We start from the raw sequence: 18,531 nt of genomic DNA on the forward strand, positions 1-18,531 counted from the left end.
CTCACATACAGCTTACAGGTTAATTATCTATATAAATTGACAGGGCACCACAGAAGCTTTTGGTAAAACAAGAAATAAGAAGGTCTTGCTGTTAACTAGCTATTGAAAGATCAATTAAAAAGAAAAATATCAAGTATATTTTAGGATCCTATATCATGCTACGACAACCATATTTAAATATGTAGGATAAAAGTATATATTTTTACACTTTTGAATCTTATTTACCTTTGACCAGCTAGGAATACCCCCCTTAAGAGGCACAGACTGGTAGCGGCTCTGTTTTTATAAAAAACCATGTATTACTGATCTCAGGGTGGTAGGATACCTTTGTTTAAAGTGAAATGTAAAGGACATAGTATCATAAAGTCCCAGTTGCAAAATTTCTTCAATCTCCCATCCCACTCTAAATAAGTTTGATTTTTCATTTTCTGACCACTTTATGTGCAGCACAGTAGGGGATAGACATAATACCAAGAGTAGACTAGAAATCCTAATCCTATCTCCAGTCTTTCTTCTAGCTCCTAACCACACAGACAACATACCAACAGGAGGTCCACACACAAAAAAACTAAACATGTCAGAAGACACGGAGCTCAATTTTTCTGACTATATATAGGCTCAGATGTTTTTACAACCACCTTTGTTAACATTAGGAAACATTACACAAGCCTTAAACATGCTTTATGACTACTATAGCAAGTAATTTTTAAGCAGAGTTCAATAAAATGTGTTATTTTGATTATTACCAATATAAATTCTAAAAAAATGCATTAATTACACATTAAAACTGTCAAACTGACTGAATACATGATTATTTTTAAACTAGGAAGTAGTGGATGGATTTTAACCCATACGCCTACTTCATTTGGCTAATGAAAAATAATGAAACTATCCCAGTAACCTAATCTTAAAGGCAATGTTACACAGCACAAAATAAAAATGAAATAGAGTCTCTGATCTCAAAACGTTCTTTCAATGAATGTTCGTGAAGTTACCCTCCTTGATAGGACCTGCCTCTAATTAAGCAAGCAGTTTGAAAATGCTTTAAATATACCAATAATTAAATCCATTTATCAGCCATTCAAGGGATGGAGTCATACGCATCCTTTAAACATTTGTTCTCTTCTCCTAAAACATGTGAGCCTCAGTGCATATGATCTAGATGGAGCACAGACATTGCTAGAGTAAGACTATGTAGAAATTAGTAGAAACATCATAGCTGCGCCAGCAGCAGGGTCTGTTAAGTCACGCTGCTTGCATGGATTTTCAGAACCAGGAGTTTGTACCACACTGTAAAATCAGTGCTAACAGCACTGCATGTCATGCCAGAGGGCGCTACTGCTTCCTGCTGCTCGAGTAGACATTCTACTGGAGTGGCAGCTTCCTCAACAAGAGTGGAAGATTTCTCAATGTGAGTGGCTGAGACCTGCCGTGCCTGCCTCAAAAATCATGCCGGGAGATCCAGCACACTTTTTCTCACAAGTGTTTGCAAACTTAATATTGAGGAGCCGCTCAAGAGAAAAAAAACTCCACGTCACTGGAGTTTTGAAAAGCGGGCAAAACTGTTGGTAGAGCAGAGTTCTTCACCCACTCCTAGTGTGTACAAAGTTAACAGAAATTCCCCTTTTAGAATCCAAAATGAGCCCTGTTGGGAGAAAGCAAAAGAAAAAAGTCTAACTTGGGCTGCAACTTTTCTAAATACAGTAAAAGTTTTACTCCGCTTTAAATTGCTGTAAGTGAATAAAATAAATATGCCTTATCCCCAATCAGCCTTTCATAGTTATAAAGTGGAGTCTTTTGGGGCTACTGGAGAAAATGTAAAGCAACAGTTAAGAACAAACATTTACTAATTAACCACCCGCAACAGTAATTGTCTGCCATAGTGACAAGAGAACAATTATAAACAATTATAAAGTGCATGGGAAAAACTTTCCAGTGACCAACCAAAAACTACAAAGTAAACAAAATAACTGTCAAACAAAGCCTCACATGCAAAACTGAACAGCGCATATGGATTTTTCAGTCTTCCTTGCTGGATTTTTTTGAGGGTCCTGGTCAAAACTCAAAGCAGAGCATCCAAGTGATTTCAAGACTTCCTTTGCTTGATCATGTTCGATTTGCAAACTCACTTTGTCAGGCAGGACTCATGTGTACTCACTGAATGTGATGGACTGCCTGGGATTACAACCCAAAACCAGAAATACATCAGTCTATCTTTGCGAACTGCCAAGAGATTGGTCAAGGATACGAGAGCCCAGCTGCATCTTTCTGCAAAGTATGCATAGGAGATCCACTATACAGCCACAGGATTTGGGCTGATCCGGTTTCTTTTTTCGCAGACTGTTGGACAGGAGCAGATGTAAATCGTCTAACTTGGCTCTCCAGGAGCGGTTGTAGGAGAGTAGGATCTGCTTCTTGTATAGTTAACCCAACTTTTTGCTGATGTGACACTGTTTTTGACTTAGTCTGACTGGGATCCTGCTATCCAGGACCCCGGTCTAGCTGCTTTCTCCTCTAAATTGATTGCATGTACTTTAGGTACACCCCAGAATGGATTCTGGGGTACCCTTATAAGCCCCTAGTATATGGTATACTATGTACCGAGGGCATAGGTACCCCAGACACCACAGGTCTGCTACAGCAGCCGGTGTAAGGTGGTGCATGCACCCCTTAGATATAGGTTCACTAGATCTACCCCATACCACTGCACATAGAAACATAGTTACCCCTATAGCAGACCTTATCAGTCCTGCAGGCAGGGTGCTGGGTTGTGTGAGGGTACACCTGCATGAGCAGAGCCCCTCTGCAGCCATCAGAACCTATATTCCGGGGTGGTTTGTGATGCAGCCAACCATATATACTTAAGTGCATTATAATCTCCCGGTAAATGCCAACTTTAAAAACGGCAGCATGGAAACAGGTCATGTTTGGTGTCAAACACCTTGGAATCATACCTCCACACCACTAACTGGTTTGAGAGGTATGATTCCACCCTCCTAAAGGTACATATGCGACACATCAGTACACGCGGTACCAGCTTTCTTGACCCTGGCATCACAAAATGGATGCCCTCCTGCTGCTGGATGAAACTCCGGCAGGGGAAGGCTTGACAATAGGTTTACTGCCACAGGGAGGTGTGACCACCTCACAGACAGGCTTTAGTGTATTGGGGCTGGGTGGGTGCACTCAGTGCTTTGATGTGTTCACTTGGGGCAAATTTGGTGTCCCTGTGCATAGTCCAGCTCAAACCGGTTGCAGGAGCCATTTGCTCCTGCTCTGGTGCGAAACTGGACAAAGGACATGGGTGTAGCCACCTCTCTGTCCAGACCCTCCCATAGGTGGTTTCCCACAGTGTGTCCCACCCCTTCCTTGGGTATAAAGTAGGAACCCCTGGCTACAGGACTTTAGATTTTAACTGGACTTCTCTGCTACAGAAACCAAGTACTTCGACGATCTGCACGACGCTGGATGACTGAAGAATCTCCCCTGGAGTAAAGGAGTTACTCCCCTGCAAGGCAGGCACCTAAAACGCATCTGACCGGTTTGCATCTCCCGAGCTCCTGAGGACTCCTAATATTTCCGCAACACAGGAGGTGGGTTCCCGAGGTCTGAGGTTGATCTGTGCTCAGGAATTCTGAAGCCTGTATCCCTCGTGGGGACCGTGCAACCCGAACCCCTGTACATTTGCAGCAGCATATGCTTTTTGGCAACCCCCCCCCCCCCCCAACCCAGAGACAGAATTGGTCATTGGACTAGCTGTAGAAGCCTTTTACACCAGCTTACCCCAAGACGAGAGTCCTATAACTATTGAAAAATGACTAAGACTGAGACAATGGGTACGGGCAGCACTCAGTTTATTATCTCTCTAGCTACATTAGCCCTAAAAATTAGCTATTTGGAATGTGAGGGCACTATCCACGAACCAAGACAGAATTTCAATGGAAAGTACCATTGGTACTACAATAGCAAGTTTCTATGTCCACACTTTCGAAATGAACCACATTTGGGGAAAAAAAACGTTCCACTAGAAAATCAGCTTGTGGCATCCTCATTATCTGGCAAGGAATGTCAGAAAGAGCCAATGCATTCAGAAACTGGTTAAACTCAAGAAAAAAAATTGAAAATCAACATGAAATTTAACAGCTATGTGCTACCCTTCTTGGATCTCCTCATCCGATCCTCAGAAGGGGCCTTGACCACCAAGGTCTACACAAAACCCACTTACAAAGTATTCTGAGATTTGACAGTGCACGCCAGAGGGCAGTAGCAAAATCTACTGGTTGGACAATTTCTACACATCAGAAGGATTTGCACTGACTTTAAAGATTTCAAATCAGAGGCAAAAATCTTGACAGAGAAATTAAAGAATAGACACTCACAAATCTGAAAAATAAAGCAGGAAAACTAGTCATACAGTAAAAGAAAAGAATGACTGTACACAAGTGGCATGTGTAACTACATACACCAATATTTCCAATAAAGTGAAAAAGTCATTAAACATTGGGGCATTCCGAGTAGTGATAAACTCATATTTTTGAAGAAAGATGGTTTTCCCAATGTTGTGGTCAGGAACATACAAGTACACACCAGACCAAGAACAAACACCAGGACCGCAAAACACTTTCGAAGCTTCCATTAGTCATGGAACATTTTCCCTGAGACCAATGTACAGTATGCCACCTCAGAACACACGAAAATCATTGGTTTTGGTCTCCGTTTTACTTTGAACAAATAAATCACATTAACTATAATTCTAACAATGTGATTAACAAAATTACTTGCCCAAGCAAACAAATATATCGAGATGACCATGAAAAAAATCCGACTAAGGATAATATAACATAGCAGCACCATTGGGTGCCGCAAAAACAACCTGCGTGACAACCATTTGATATCCAAAGGCCACAAAGAAAACATAAGATGGACAGCACTAGAGAACATCAAGACTACCCAGAGTATCATTAAAACCTCTTACAACCTGGAAACAGATCGGTCCACAGACTGAACACACATAAGCAGGAGAGTAAGGCTACCCCACGGAAGTGGATTAATATAGTGAATATTAACTAAATTAACAAGAAAAGGGTAGAGAATGAAAATTAAAAAAAATTCCCCTCAGGTAAATGGGAGTAATGTAAATCCATGACTGATCACGGTTTTGAGCTTGAGCATCTTCAGAGTTTTTTTCATTAGTGTGTAACATGCGACGTAGAGGCCAAGACACTATTAGAAAAATTTGATAAGGTAAAACAAACATTTAGAGATTCTGCCATCAATAATAAAAGTGCCAAATTGTAAAAGGACACCAAGGCATTCAACATAGAGCAAGTATACCCATTCCTCAAAGAAGATTATTACACTTCCCTTGAATCACGAAGAGCTCCGACGACATACCAAGGACGCTCTGGAAATCGGTTTAGCACCTTCTCAGAAACATCCTCAGATTCTTCAGGAAAAGACCCAAGAGAAGGACCCTCAAAACTAGTGTCTTTTTTAGAGAGGCAGAAAAAAAAAAAACGAATGCCAGATTCAAACAACCCTGGGAAACGCGCACCAGAAATCGGTTTTACAAGACAAAGAAAATTCAACTACAGTCAACCTTTCACACAAACAACTGTCTAAAGAGGAAGAAGTGGTATTAAATCTTGGATTAAAGTTTGTCCCAAACAAATGAACGGATTACACAAAACTCAAATTTGAAGCCATGGAGTTTTGCCGGAAGATACGATTGAAAGCTTTTTTGCAAATAATGACTCCGCTCCCATTGTCCCGACTCAAAACATCCTGAAAGATTTATGCTTTTGAACGAACAACTGTCATCTATTATTAAAATGGAGAAGAATAAGAAATATCTTAATGAAAATCCCAACTCCAAACAAGCTGCTACTAAAGAACTTAAGGCAGATTTGTCAATAATAATCAAAAAGGCAGCTAAGGGGGGCACGGTGGTCATCTGGCCCAGAGAGATGTACCTAGCTGAAGGAATTAACCAAGTGACTAACACCACATGGTATTGGCCGCTAGAAGATCCAATACCTTCCATAAAATCAAAGGTTATAGAAATAGTCCAACCAGGCCTTGAAGAAGGCTATCTTGGCCCCAAAGAGCATGAATTCTTGATTAAAAGATTTCCAAAGACCCCAATACTTTATGCCAAACATTCACAAAAACTTAGAAAATCCACCAGGGAGGCCAATAGTCTCGGGGGGAGATTCAATTTGAGCCAATCGCAAAATATGTTGACTACTTTCTGAAAGCCAAAAAATCAACAAGAGAGGAAGGGATCTACACGGCTAGTCCCCTCAGTAGTTTATTCAAAATCAACAAAGCCAGTGTACAGTAAATCAATACAAGGGGCACTGTTAGTCAAAAGAGCACTGGTCCACAGGTTCCAGACAAACCGGTATGTTTAGGAAAAGAAAGTAGACCTCTATGAAACAATACCCAGTTGGTATTTAAAAGCCCTCACTCGCCAACCTGGTTGGTGACATGCTTCATCATCGGGCTTCCACTGGGATGACCGAATGTCATCCCAGTGTGCTGCAACGCCAGGTTACTGCGGAGCGGGGTTCTTGTGTGGGGATAGTGAATTTAAAATCTCCAATTAAGTCAAAAAATAAAACTAAACTAAAATAAAGCAGTCCACGGTAGGGTGAACCTTAGAGTGTTCATACCACCGGGGCTCCGCACGTCCCCTCTGGTCCTGAAGAATGCCCGACTAACACTCAGAGGCAGAAACATGTTGACCGCCGCGGAGTGAACCAGGTCTTTTATTTTTTTGACCCCCACTCCCTTTTATTCTTTTCCAATTAGCAAAATTATTAAAGTTTTATTTTTTGACTTAATTGGAGATTTTAAATTCACTATCCCCACACAAGAACCCCGCTCCGCAGTAACCTGGCGTTGCAGCACACTGGGATGACATTCGGTCATCCCAGTGGAAGCCCGATGATGAAGCATGTCACCAACCAGGTTGGCGAGTGAGGGCTTTTAAATACCAACTGGGTATTGTTTCATAGAGGTCTACTTTCTTTTCCTAAACATACCGGTTTGTCTGGAACCTGTGGACCAGTGCTCTTTTGACTAACAGTGCCCCTTGTATTACTTTCTGAAAGCTTTACAGACTGAAGTCCTGTCATATCTATGAGATATGACTGATTTTATCACAAAAATGGAAGGACCTCATTTAATGAAAAGACCCAGATAATGGTAACATTTGACGTTACCTCTTTATACCCAGATACCCCAAGAGGAAGCTCTGGAAGTGATCCAACTGTACCTGGAGAAAGGAATGCGACCCCACAGGGTTCCAACAACATTCATTGTACAACTAGCAGAGCTGGCATTGAAGGAAAACTATTTTAAATTTGAGGAACAATTCTATGTACAGGTGAAGGGGACCGCCATGGGATGTCCTTTTGCTCCAGAGATGGCGGTCCTCTTCATGGCTCAATATGAAGACAAGTTCATTGAAAACCACAACCCCTACAAAAAGAATACAACACAATGGTTACAGTACATTGATGACGTCTGGTGCCTGTGGCAAGGTAGCCAGACTGAACTGACGTCTTTCCATGAATGGATAAACTCAATGCAGACATAACATTTTCTGAACAATCCAGCACTACCAACTTTACTTTTCTGGACGTAGAGGTGAAACCTGTACAAAATGAATTAAGGACCACCCTGTATAAAAAGGGGGCAGAACACAATTTTACACTACAAAAGTGTACACCCAAGGAGTCTAAAGGAGACCCTTCCTTATGGGCAACTACTCCGAATTAGGAGAAATTGTTCCACGACGTCAGAATTTGAAGAACATGCTGCGCTCTTTTGCAAAGAAATGCAAAACAGAGGTTATTCTAAGAAACTGCTGAAATACTCATCCAAAAGAGCCAGATTCACGCCCAGAGAAGGTCTTCTCCAAGTAAAAGAAAAAAGACCTTGGAAAGTTTAGTGTGCGTATCGACCTATGGCCCAGATACCAACAGATTCAGGCAAACCATCTTGAGGAATTGGCATCTGTCAGAAAACCTAGAGTGCCCGTTTCCTAAACCACTCTTTGCATGGAAAAGAAATCCTAGTTTTGGCCTGCAAATTAGAGCAGACACCGCTCTACCTAAACCCAAAAGTGATTTATTGGCCGAATGGAATCTAAAGCCCATTGAAGGACACCGAAAGTGTGGAAACTGCATTGCCTGCAGAAACACCATAGAAGGCACTGAATTTGTCCATGGCAGCACAAGATGGAAACGTACTGAGTTTACAAACTGCAAGACAAAAAAAGTGCAGTTTGCGCAATTATTTGCCCATGTCAAAAAATCTATATAGGGAAAACCAACCAACAGGTCAACACAAGAATCACCCAACATCGGTCTAGAATAAAGAAAAAAGTTATCACCGCACCAATGGTTGAACACTTTCTAGAAAAATGCCACAATGAGACTCAATTTAAATGGACAGTATTGGTGAGTTTAAAACATTCAAAAATTCCGACGGATATGGAGAACCTGCTACTACGCAAAGAAGCGTATTTAATTCTGAAATACAATAGCGCGACAGTTGGTTTCAACAGCATGACAGCATTGGCAAAAATATATTTTTTTTTTAAAATGCCCATAATTCACTGCGTGGTTGCACCAAAACCTGCTAGCCCAAAATGAATGTAAATGCCACCCAGAACCACAACACCCACGATTCCAAGTCAGAAGCCATTAATGGGATGCTTCCAATGGGAAATGCCGTCACTTCACTGGAAAGAATCAGATGAGAGAGAACAGAATAACTGCAAGGTAATTCACCTTCACCCGAGACCCGTTTTTTAGACAAACATAATTCAAATTGCAAGTTAGTCTGATCAGGAACTTAAATTTTGCATTTCAGAAAGACACGCTGCATAACTAAAGAGAACATTACGAAAACGAGAGCTCGTGTACGAAACAATCAAAGGTATGCATGTACTTTAAATAAGATAACACAGCCAGTAACCAATTTCACAACACCACGAACGCTTTGTTTAACTAAGCGTTCTGTTTGATTTCAGCTTGTTAAAAAGCCCTTGTGAGCTTAAGGAGCACGAAGGATCCATGGCACTAAGTAGCAAACACGGATTCCAGCTCATTAAAAAGCCCCCGTGAGCCCAAGTAGCACGAAGAATCCACCGTGCTAAGTATTTACCACGGCTTTCAGGTATGCTAAAAGCTTTTTAATTAAATCCATTAGTGAAAGCTTTGAGCTTTCATTTTGACTAATGGCCTGTCATCCCCTACATAGAGCCGGCACACAAAATGACTAAAAGGCAGTGAAGTTTTCAGTTAAACAATCCCGACTGGAAGAAAAGGTAGGCTTTTCAAAACCGCATGGTGCAGCCCTGTATGGATCTCTCTACATAGGCCAAAGGGAGGAAGTTAATTCTAAAATATGGTTCCTTCTCCCTTACAGATCAAGAAAACTGAACGGACAAACAACACTATTGTCCAGGTACAACAATTAGATTGCAGACTTAAAGAGAAAGTGAACTTTAAAAAGGGAGCTATAGCTATTTGGTCTTCTAAAACGTTTCTTCTTTATTCATCCTAATTTCAGAAACCCAGTGCTGCAAAAAATCAAGAGCCCTGATGAGTCTGCATATTTAATATCAGAGACTCGAAACGCGTTGGCTTTACTATGATTTGTGATATGAACATGGAGGAATTATGAATTCATTTTTTGTCTATATATAGAGGAACGGTCCCATGTATTTGACTCCAATGCTTTCCCTGTGTTTATCCCATTCTTCCTTAATTGATACGTTGATACATATAACATTTGTAGAATGTGCATGAAATAATGTCTATATGAAATAGGTTTTTGACTTAGAGGCTAAAGACCTAAGACTTCTAAGATATTAGGAGGTTTTGTTTATGATTTTTTCTCCAATAATGTTTCACATTAATGTTTATTCACATTGTGGATTCAAAACACAATTTTGTTGTTTAATGTGTTAATCATATGTACACAAGTATTTTCTGTATATAGACTTTATAGTCTTTGTTTTGAATACATAACGAAGATTTTAAAAAAGAAACGTTAAAAAAAAAAAGATAAAGTACCAGATCAAATGAATGGAAATAGTTTGGTCTAGAGCTAATTCAAAGACAGCAACACAATACAGGTCCTGGCATACTTCCCAGTTATATATTTATATACGGCCCAGCCAGAACCTGGTCCATTGGGCCCAACTCCCCTTATTACCGAACAAGGGATAGGAGCATTTTCTTGCATTAAGGGGAGCATCAACTTGGGTTCAGTACCACGTAAATATTTGATAAGCAACATTCATTATATACCCCCATTAGGGATAGCACATCAATCCCCTATCGCAAGAATCCAGCTGGATCCCCAAGAGTGAGCCGATTTATCCACTTAATCACTCCCAGGAAGACTGCATTATTGGAAGACTACATCTCATCATTTTGAGGGCCGGCACGGAGGTCGTACATCACCACGCCCCTCAAGGACATGGCTGCACACATATGGTCCTCAAGGCACAGAAGATCTTCCCTTCAAAATGCTGGCTCTACAACTATCAGCTACCGGCACTGGCTTTTTTGGTGGAAGAATAGGTTGCCAGTGACCTGTAACCCTAGGAGTGGTGAGACTGATAGGTGAAAGCAGGCAATTCTACCATACTCCGAATTACATCTCACTAGAGTTACTACAGGGATGTGTTCCACCAGTCCATATATGGTGATTGAAAACAGCCAGGAGTGTAGTAATCATTACTTTAAATGGACATTACTATACTGAAAAAAGCTTCCTTATAAGCCACAGAGGCAAAAAACTATTGGCCTATATCAGGTCTACCACTCCCTGCTAAAATCTTTGAAAGTGCCAAGAATAAAGATCTGGTGAGCTATCTGGAGTTGAACGATCTTGACACCATGCAACATGGTTTCAGACCTAATCACTTCACGGAATCAGCATTAGTTATGGCCACAGAGGAAATCAAGCTCATGGTTTTTGGGTAGTATCCTATGGAGATGAGATAGTTATATCTTTGACATCGTGGGCAGGATTGGTGGCAAGCAGTTCCATAACTGTCAGACGCATATCATTAGGGGATGCATTAAAACTACCTCAAGTTAAATACAGAAAAAACAGAGGTTGTGGAATTCGGGAGTGGCCCTCCCCTTTTGAATAACTACTGGTGGCCTGCCGAGGCTGGTCTATGTCTGGACCCGGTTAGCAAAGCTAGAAATCTGGGAGTTCTGTGACGATCAGCTCTGTTTTTCAGAGCAGGTTAACCATATTACATCGTCCTGTTTTTATCTTTTACAAATTTTGCAAAAGGTCTTCCCTTTTATCCCACAAGAGTTGAAACAGTGATAGTTACCCTGATTTGGTCTAGAATAGAATATTGCACAGCCCTTTTTTTGGGGCATTGACAAACTTTTACAAATAAAAACTACTTTATTTGCAAAATGCCGCTGGGCGGGTGCCTCTGAATATTCCCAAATTTCATCCCATATCCAGCAGCATTACAGACCTCCACTGGTTACCTGTCCAGGAAAGGATTAGGTTTAAAGCACTGTTTGGTGTACAAAGCATTGTGGGGGGGGGGGGGGGGGGCTACTGATCTGCAGAAGATCTTTGCCTGGTATGTTCTGCAGTGAGACCCAAGGTCTGCCAATGCTGGGATGGTCCTGGTTCCTAGGATTGGAAGGGCTAGGTGGGGTGGCTGAAGTCTATCTTACCGGGAAGCGAAACTTTGGATTTTGCTGCCGGTTGCAATCAGATTGCAATCTAATAGATCCTCTCAGAAAGCTGCTTAAAACTTGGCTTCCCCCCAGCATTCCCCAGTAAAAGCAATTATTCCCCTCGGTCCTAGAGGAAGTACACGTAACCTCTAGCGCCAAGCCGGCTCAGCATTCGTTGCGCTTTACAAATGCTTACATTACATTTTATTCGAAATCTCTTAAACCTATCTTTGTGAACCCTCACCACATGCGCTCTTATAAATCCATTTGTGTTGTGCACTGTGTAAATACTGATGAATGTTCATAAGAATAAGACTATCCTTTTCTTTCTGCAATTGGGCGCATGACCACACATGACTTTATAGCATTTATGTCTCAGCATAGGATGGATACATTTCCTGTAATTACATATGGAAGGTGCATCACAGCATACACAATAATAATAAAAATAGATCTCTATATTCCTCAGATAATGGACTCTGGATAATTGGAGCCAATTGATATTTTTTTGCATGTGCTTTATATATGCATGTTGTCCTGGACCCCACAGTAAAGCACAATGGCATGCCTCCTGATCAAGCCCAGGCAAGTACGTCAACCTCAAATCTTGCATGTTTGTCCGTAACCGACATGTGCAACTAACAGAAGACCAAAACAGCCTGCTCATTATAGTGACAGTAATATTGAGAAAATGAGGTTCGATTCCAAGTCATGATGAAAGCCTGGGACCCCGTGAGGGCCATAAGTAGGAACTTAAACATGTCTACTTTCTGAATAGTAACCCCTCCCCACTTATCCCTATTTTTAAACATTTTACTCTTTCCAGTGTTATCTAAAATAAATGGACACCAGGGCAAACACTAGCTATTTTATATACTTTACCCAGTCAGTTCTACAGCTTTACTGAATGTGCTCCCTGGAAGATTGTTGAACCCATCTTGGTTTATAGGAACCAGGGTGCAACCCGATGATGCAGGACACCAACAGGATGTATGAAGGTTCAAAACATTTACAAAACCACTGATCTCAGGGTGGTAGGATACCTTTGTTGAAAGCAAACATAAGTGAGATCGCATCTTACAGTCCCGTTATAAAATCCCTTCTCTCTCCCTCCCACACCAAAGTGATTATTTTTTTGAAGTTCTGTAATATGGATAAGGAAACCATGAAATGCATCTACTGTCTTTGTCCAGAGCTGCTTGATCTCTGCAGGAAGAATATAAAACCAATTTAAGACTGAAGGCATAAAAACGCTGGCCGATGCAATTTTACTTTGCTTAAGGGGCATTGTGCAAAATGTGTTGGTCAAGTAACAAAATACTTAGCATTAGCAACCAAGAGGTGGAAAAATAAATCCATGGGATAGGATACAGTGGCAGAAGCAAACTGAAAGATGTAAACTTCAGTGTCTCTTTTGTATCCTGCTCCGTTTCAGTGATGTTCATCTATTGCATCGTGTATGGTTTTTAAGAAACAGACATTTAAAATAAATGTATGTTATCTGGTATTGGAGCAGGGAATGGTAGGTGCTGGACGCCATGTTGGCATGGCAACACATTTTATTAACATTTGGTCCAAATAGGTTTGGTAATAATAAAGGATTAAGGCCACAGCCATCAAAAGAGCATACCTGAAACTAAGTGTAGATATGAAAACTTAAGACAAGTGTACAAGCCACGCTTCATTACATTTGGCGATCAAGGAATAATCCACCCTGGCCAGATGCAGTAATAATGGGAACATTTTAAATTGGCCAAAGGGTAATTGAAAAGGGTTGGATTTAATATGCCTTAACCAGGCTGTTTTTTTTAAGTCCTTTTCAATAGTGGAGGTCAGCATTTAACATTTGCCGATGGCATTTATCTCAATGTTAGAGGCTTGTCGATGTTTTGAGCAGGATACATGGGAGCACGAGAAGGGCTTCAAAAGATGAACTGGAAAATTGGATGTCGGGGCTTATAAGAAGAGGAGAGCGACTACCTAGCAGGGAATTTATTCCCATAATATACATTATAGCTCTAGGAAAAAAAAGCGATTGCGTACAGTATCTTAAATCATTAACCTCAAGAAACCTATTTTTGGTAAACATCAGTTACAAATACATTTGAATTATTTGGTTGCCATGAGATTTAACACTGAATGCCAAAAGGGAACAGTTTGGTACCAATCAGTGTAGGCAGTGCAAGTTTTTAATTCCTGGACAACAAGTTCAGCAGGAGTGCATAATACCAACTCAAAACAATCTCCCCCTCAGGTAGGCACAACATAAGTAGTAAGCTTCTTTCTCACAGAGCAGCCATAAGCTTCCCTCACATACTGGAAAAGCACAAGCACTGCAAACTCCATTTACAAACTGGTACTGTAAGAGTTCCCCATATACTCATACAGGCAGCCGTTACTATAAATTCACAGCAGTCAAGTCTACTCACTAGAGGAGAACCTGAAGAACCAAAGAGCAGGGGCAGTACATCATGTGAAAATGCGCCAGAATCTAAATTTAAGTAGGATACCAAAGCCAGGGCACCTCAAATGCAATTAAATGGGAAATGGAAAGAAAGCTTTTAAGTTAGCCTACATCGCTGCCCCACACATTTCAGGAGCTAGAGAAAAATAAGATGTCAAGTGTGAGGATCTCCTTCGAATGTCTGGCATCTAATACCCACAAAACCAAATATGAACCCCAGCGTCCGGTCTCGCCATAAATCAATTGCTCTTCTACCGTCAATCTCCAGAAAAGCCAAACAGCAAACGACTGTCCACCATTTTAGAAGATCAAATTCTTTTTGGTACCCAAACTGTTTTCCCTCCAACACGAGCACAGAAACAACTAGAATTGAGGTCCTAGAAAATCTCTATGTGGCAGCATTTTCAGACAGGGTCACTTTCCTGATTCAGCTCAATTTCGTAGCAGCATTTGACACGGTCGGCCACAACATCCTGATAAGCAGTCTCAAATTCTGTGGGCTGCATGACTCCGTACTAGAATAATGCACTACTTTCCTTGTACGATGGGATGTAGAGTGATTCTCAACACTGTGACCCCCTTTTTGTCACCACAGATGTTTCACAAGGATCTGCACTCACTTTATCTAGACCAATTAGGAACTATGGAATTTGCCATAGTACCCTTTATAATAGTGTTTAGTACAGCAATGTCTCTTTAAATCACCTCCTTTTAATACTACTAGACATCATCTACAACCGTCTAGTCTTTTGGAGGCATTAATATATAACCAGATATAGGAAGAAATCAAATCGATCCAAACTACAACCAGGAAAAGATTTCGCCTTCACAGCTTAACCACAATGGTGAGATCATGTTATACCAACAGAATAAGCATCTTCATCCAGGATCAGCAGCAGGCTAACACTCAACAAATTGGGAGTTGGAATGCAGCTGAAATAAAATAAGTTTAATGTGTTGACCCACATTTTTCATTATTTAAAAATGGAGGAGATTCCATTAACAATAAATGTATTAATCACCAAGACATGATTATATCAATCAAACTTGGAGCCTGCTGTACCTATACATCTGGTATTGTTAGAAATTCATTTCTGTATAGGAACCAATTCCTATAAAACAGGGCGAGATTTGCATGTTCTTTATGAAACCTGGAAAGCATATCTTGTTAACCTGTATGGAAGGTCACAAAAGTAACCCTATAACTCAGATATGAAAAGGAGATGCCTGGTTAGGTTATCCCACAAATCAGAAACAGAAAGACTTATTAAAACTACCAACCACAAGCGCCCCAGTGCAGAATGCCCTACCAAATGCAGTTATAAAACTCAATTTCTCAATATGGGGCACTTCACAGACTAGAATATTTAATAAAGTGATTTACTCAAGCTGTGTATTACCATCTGGGAAATGTTCAATTATCTAGCTAATTTACAAAAGAGTGCAAAGAGACTCCCCCACAAAACTACCAGCTGTTCGCATTGCTGGATGCAGATGGAATTATCGTTGCCAAATATGTTAGCTCCCCCTTAAAAAACAAAGTAGGTAGAAAAATTACTCCGAAAGTTTTTTGCAAAAGCCTATCGACCATAAACAATGTAGGGATACTCTATCTTTTCCCAGAAAACATTCTTGAATAAATCAAATAAACTCTTCACGCTTTATAAATTTCTCAACAGCTTTTACTAAAATATTCAAAGCTAAGCTAGTCTCTTAGGAGTAGACCAAGGTATAATAAATATTTTACTTGACCTTCATAGCAACACCTAGATATGGGTAAAACTATGGATGGCAGAGGGCTGATGCCAAAAACTAATACCTTTCATGGATTAAAACAAGGTCGCATCTTGGCCCCATTACTATTCAGTTTATATATATGACCTTTCAGATTTATAACAGCATCAGGAAGATTGACCTAAATTGGCGCACGCCAAAGTTTCAAACTTGGCATATGCAGAGGACTCATCCTTTCCAACTCACAGGTGGGCCTACAATTACACGTGAACAGGGTGCATGATTTTAATTCAGATAACTTGCAGGTTAATATCACAAAACAAAAGGTTACGTCATTTGGTTGCTGAAAGCCTAAATATAACTTGTCTCCAGTCCCTAATGTAATAAAACACGTGCCAAAGTACACATGCTTTTATGTTATGGTAGAAAATAGATTAAGTCGGAACCCTCACATATCATCTGCATCAAAGCATAAATGTAATTACAGGAGCTATTAAGAGATTTGCACTAAAATACATTGGGGAAGCGATTGGGCAAACTGGAAAGGCTGCCAACGCTAAGTTAGTTCCAGCTCTTGCCAGTGTGTTGCAACTCCGCAGTAACAATAAAAGTAGAAATAATATTTTTGAACGTCATCAGGATGCTATTTAATATACGGAATTAACACCACAAAAGTCAAATAAGGCTAGAGTTCGGAATAAATTGTTTTCACACAATGACCTCTATCAACCAAATTCACTACTTTATCTACTACGAGAGGGGGGTGATGAGGTTTTAAAATATCAAGGAGGAACTGCTAAATCCTCATACAGAAGTACCGTTAGCAGATGATTTTACAAAAAAACTCCTGGTCACACAGCTTGCAGGTTAATTATCTATATAAACTGACACAGCATCACAGAAGTTTTTGTTAAAACCAGAAATAAGAATTTCTTGCTATTCACTGGTTATTGAAAGATCAATAAAATATAAAAATATCAAGTATACTTTGGAATCCTATACCATGCTACAACAACCATATTTTTATTTTAACATGAAGGAGAATTTAATATTTTTTTCACATTTATTACTCTTATTTACCTTTTACTCAATTTGACTGGCTACTCAAAACCCCCTTAAAAGGCACAGACTTGTGTCATCTGAGTTTTAAAAAACATTTTTACACTGCTCGTAGGGTGGTAGGATATCTTTGTTGGAAGTGGAATGCAAAGGACATGGTATCCTGCACAATTCCAGTTATGAAATATTTTAATTTCCATCACACACCAAATGTGTTATTTTCTTCATTTTGTAACCCCTTTAATCAGAGCATACAGATGTAGGATATGGACATAATACCAGCAGTAGACTGGAAATCCCAATCCTATTGCCAGTCTTTCTTCCAGCCCCTAACCACACAGCCCACAGACAACACAACAGGAGGTCCCAACCCAAAAAAATGTAACCACGTCAGAAGACACTGAGCTCAGTTTTTCTGACTACATATAGGCTCAACTTTTTCAAACCACCTTTAACAGAAGGTAACTTTACACAAGCCTTTGCTAACTTTATGGAACTTTTATTAACATGCATCTTACATAAACATATTTGAGGACTCTTACAGCAAGTAATATTTAAGCAAAGAGTTCAATAAAATGTGTTATGTAGGGCTACCATGCCGTATTGTTTGACCAACAGGATTACCCAGTGACGACTTTGTGATGCGAATAGCAATGTTTGAGCGGGAGGAGAAGATGGCAGCCGGCTACAGAGCCCGGTCATGGGCTACGAAACCCCTTTGAAAAACGTGCATGAATTAAACACATAATGCAGTGAGAACTAGGATCCTGGAGCGCAAAATAGGTTGGAGCACTCAGGGAGGCGTATGAGAGAAAAGAGGAAATTCTGAACGGAAAAAAAAAGGGGAAGACCAAAATTACCCCTGGAGGTGAGCCAAAGGGGCAGAAAACCGATCGGAAGCTGGGAGGCTGAGAAGCTGACTCGCCCGCATCAGGAGATTGGAAATATGATACCAACGCAGCGATACAACCAAAAGTAGAGCCAGAGGGAGTGCCGTGCTACTGCGCAAATTCATCAGTCAGAGAGTGGGCTAATGCCGCTCAGAGGGTGCCATGCAGGGGAAAGACATCGGTATTGCTGGTTTTGCAGAGGGGAAGAAAGGACCCCTGCTGCCAGCCCTGTATTTTTTTTTTGGGGGGGGGGGGGGGGGGGGAAGTGTTGTCAACGGTGTACGAGGCTGAAGGTGGCGGAGAGCACAGAGTCCTGGGTAATTGAAAGTGTAAGGGGAGGGGAATCTGGCAACACGACAAGGGGAGGAGGGAGTGTTGAGGTGAAGTGTGTTGCAAACATTTTAGGTACAAAACACATAGTGCAAGGCATAGTACAAGCTAGGCTACAAACATGGAAGGGGGTGAGACGAAAAGGATGAAACAGATTTCCCCCCTCTGATTCCCATCGATAGCACTAGGAGCAAAGCAAAAAGGGCAATTAAGAGAAGAAAGAAGATACTGTCTAAGGAGTAAACATCTCCTAGCTGAAGCAGAACTCCCATCAAAAGAAAGGCTGTGTACAAGTGCTGTAACTCCTAGCCCCTCA

The 18,531-nt window shown here is 40.7% G+C and overlaps 1 long non-coding RNA gene across 3 annotated transcripts in view; it reads right to left on the minus strand.

The window, feature by feature from the left end:
• LOC146782845 (uncharacterized) overlaps window positions 1-18,531 on the minus strand; it is a 414,494-nt gene that overhangs the window by 297,285 nt on the left and 98,678 nt on the right. The window lies entirely within an intron of this gene.

This window comes from Triturus cristatus, chromosome 12, assembly GCF_964204655.1.
Source record: "Triturus cristatus chromosome 12, aTriCri1.1, whole genome shotgun sequence".
In the NCBI taxonomy this organism is placed as follows: domain Eukaryota; kingdom Metazoa; phylum Chordata; class Amphibia; order Caudata; family Salamandridae; genus Triturus; species Triturus cristatus.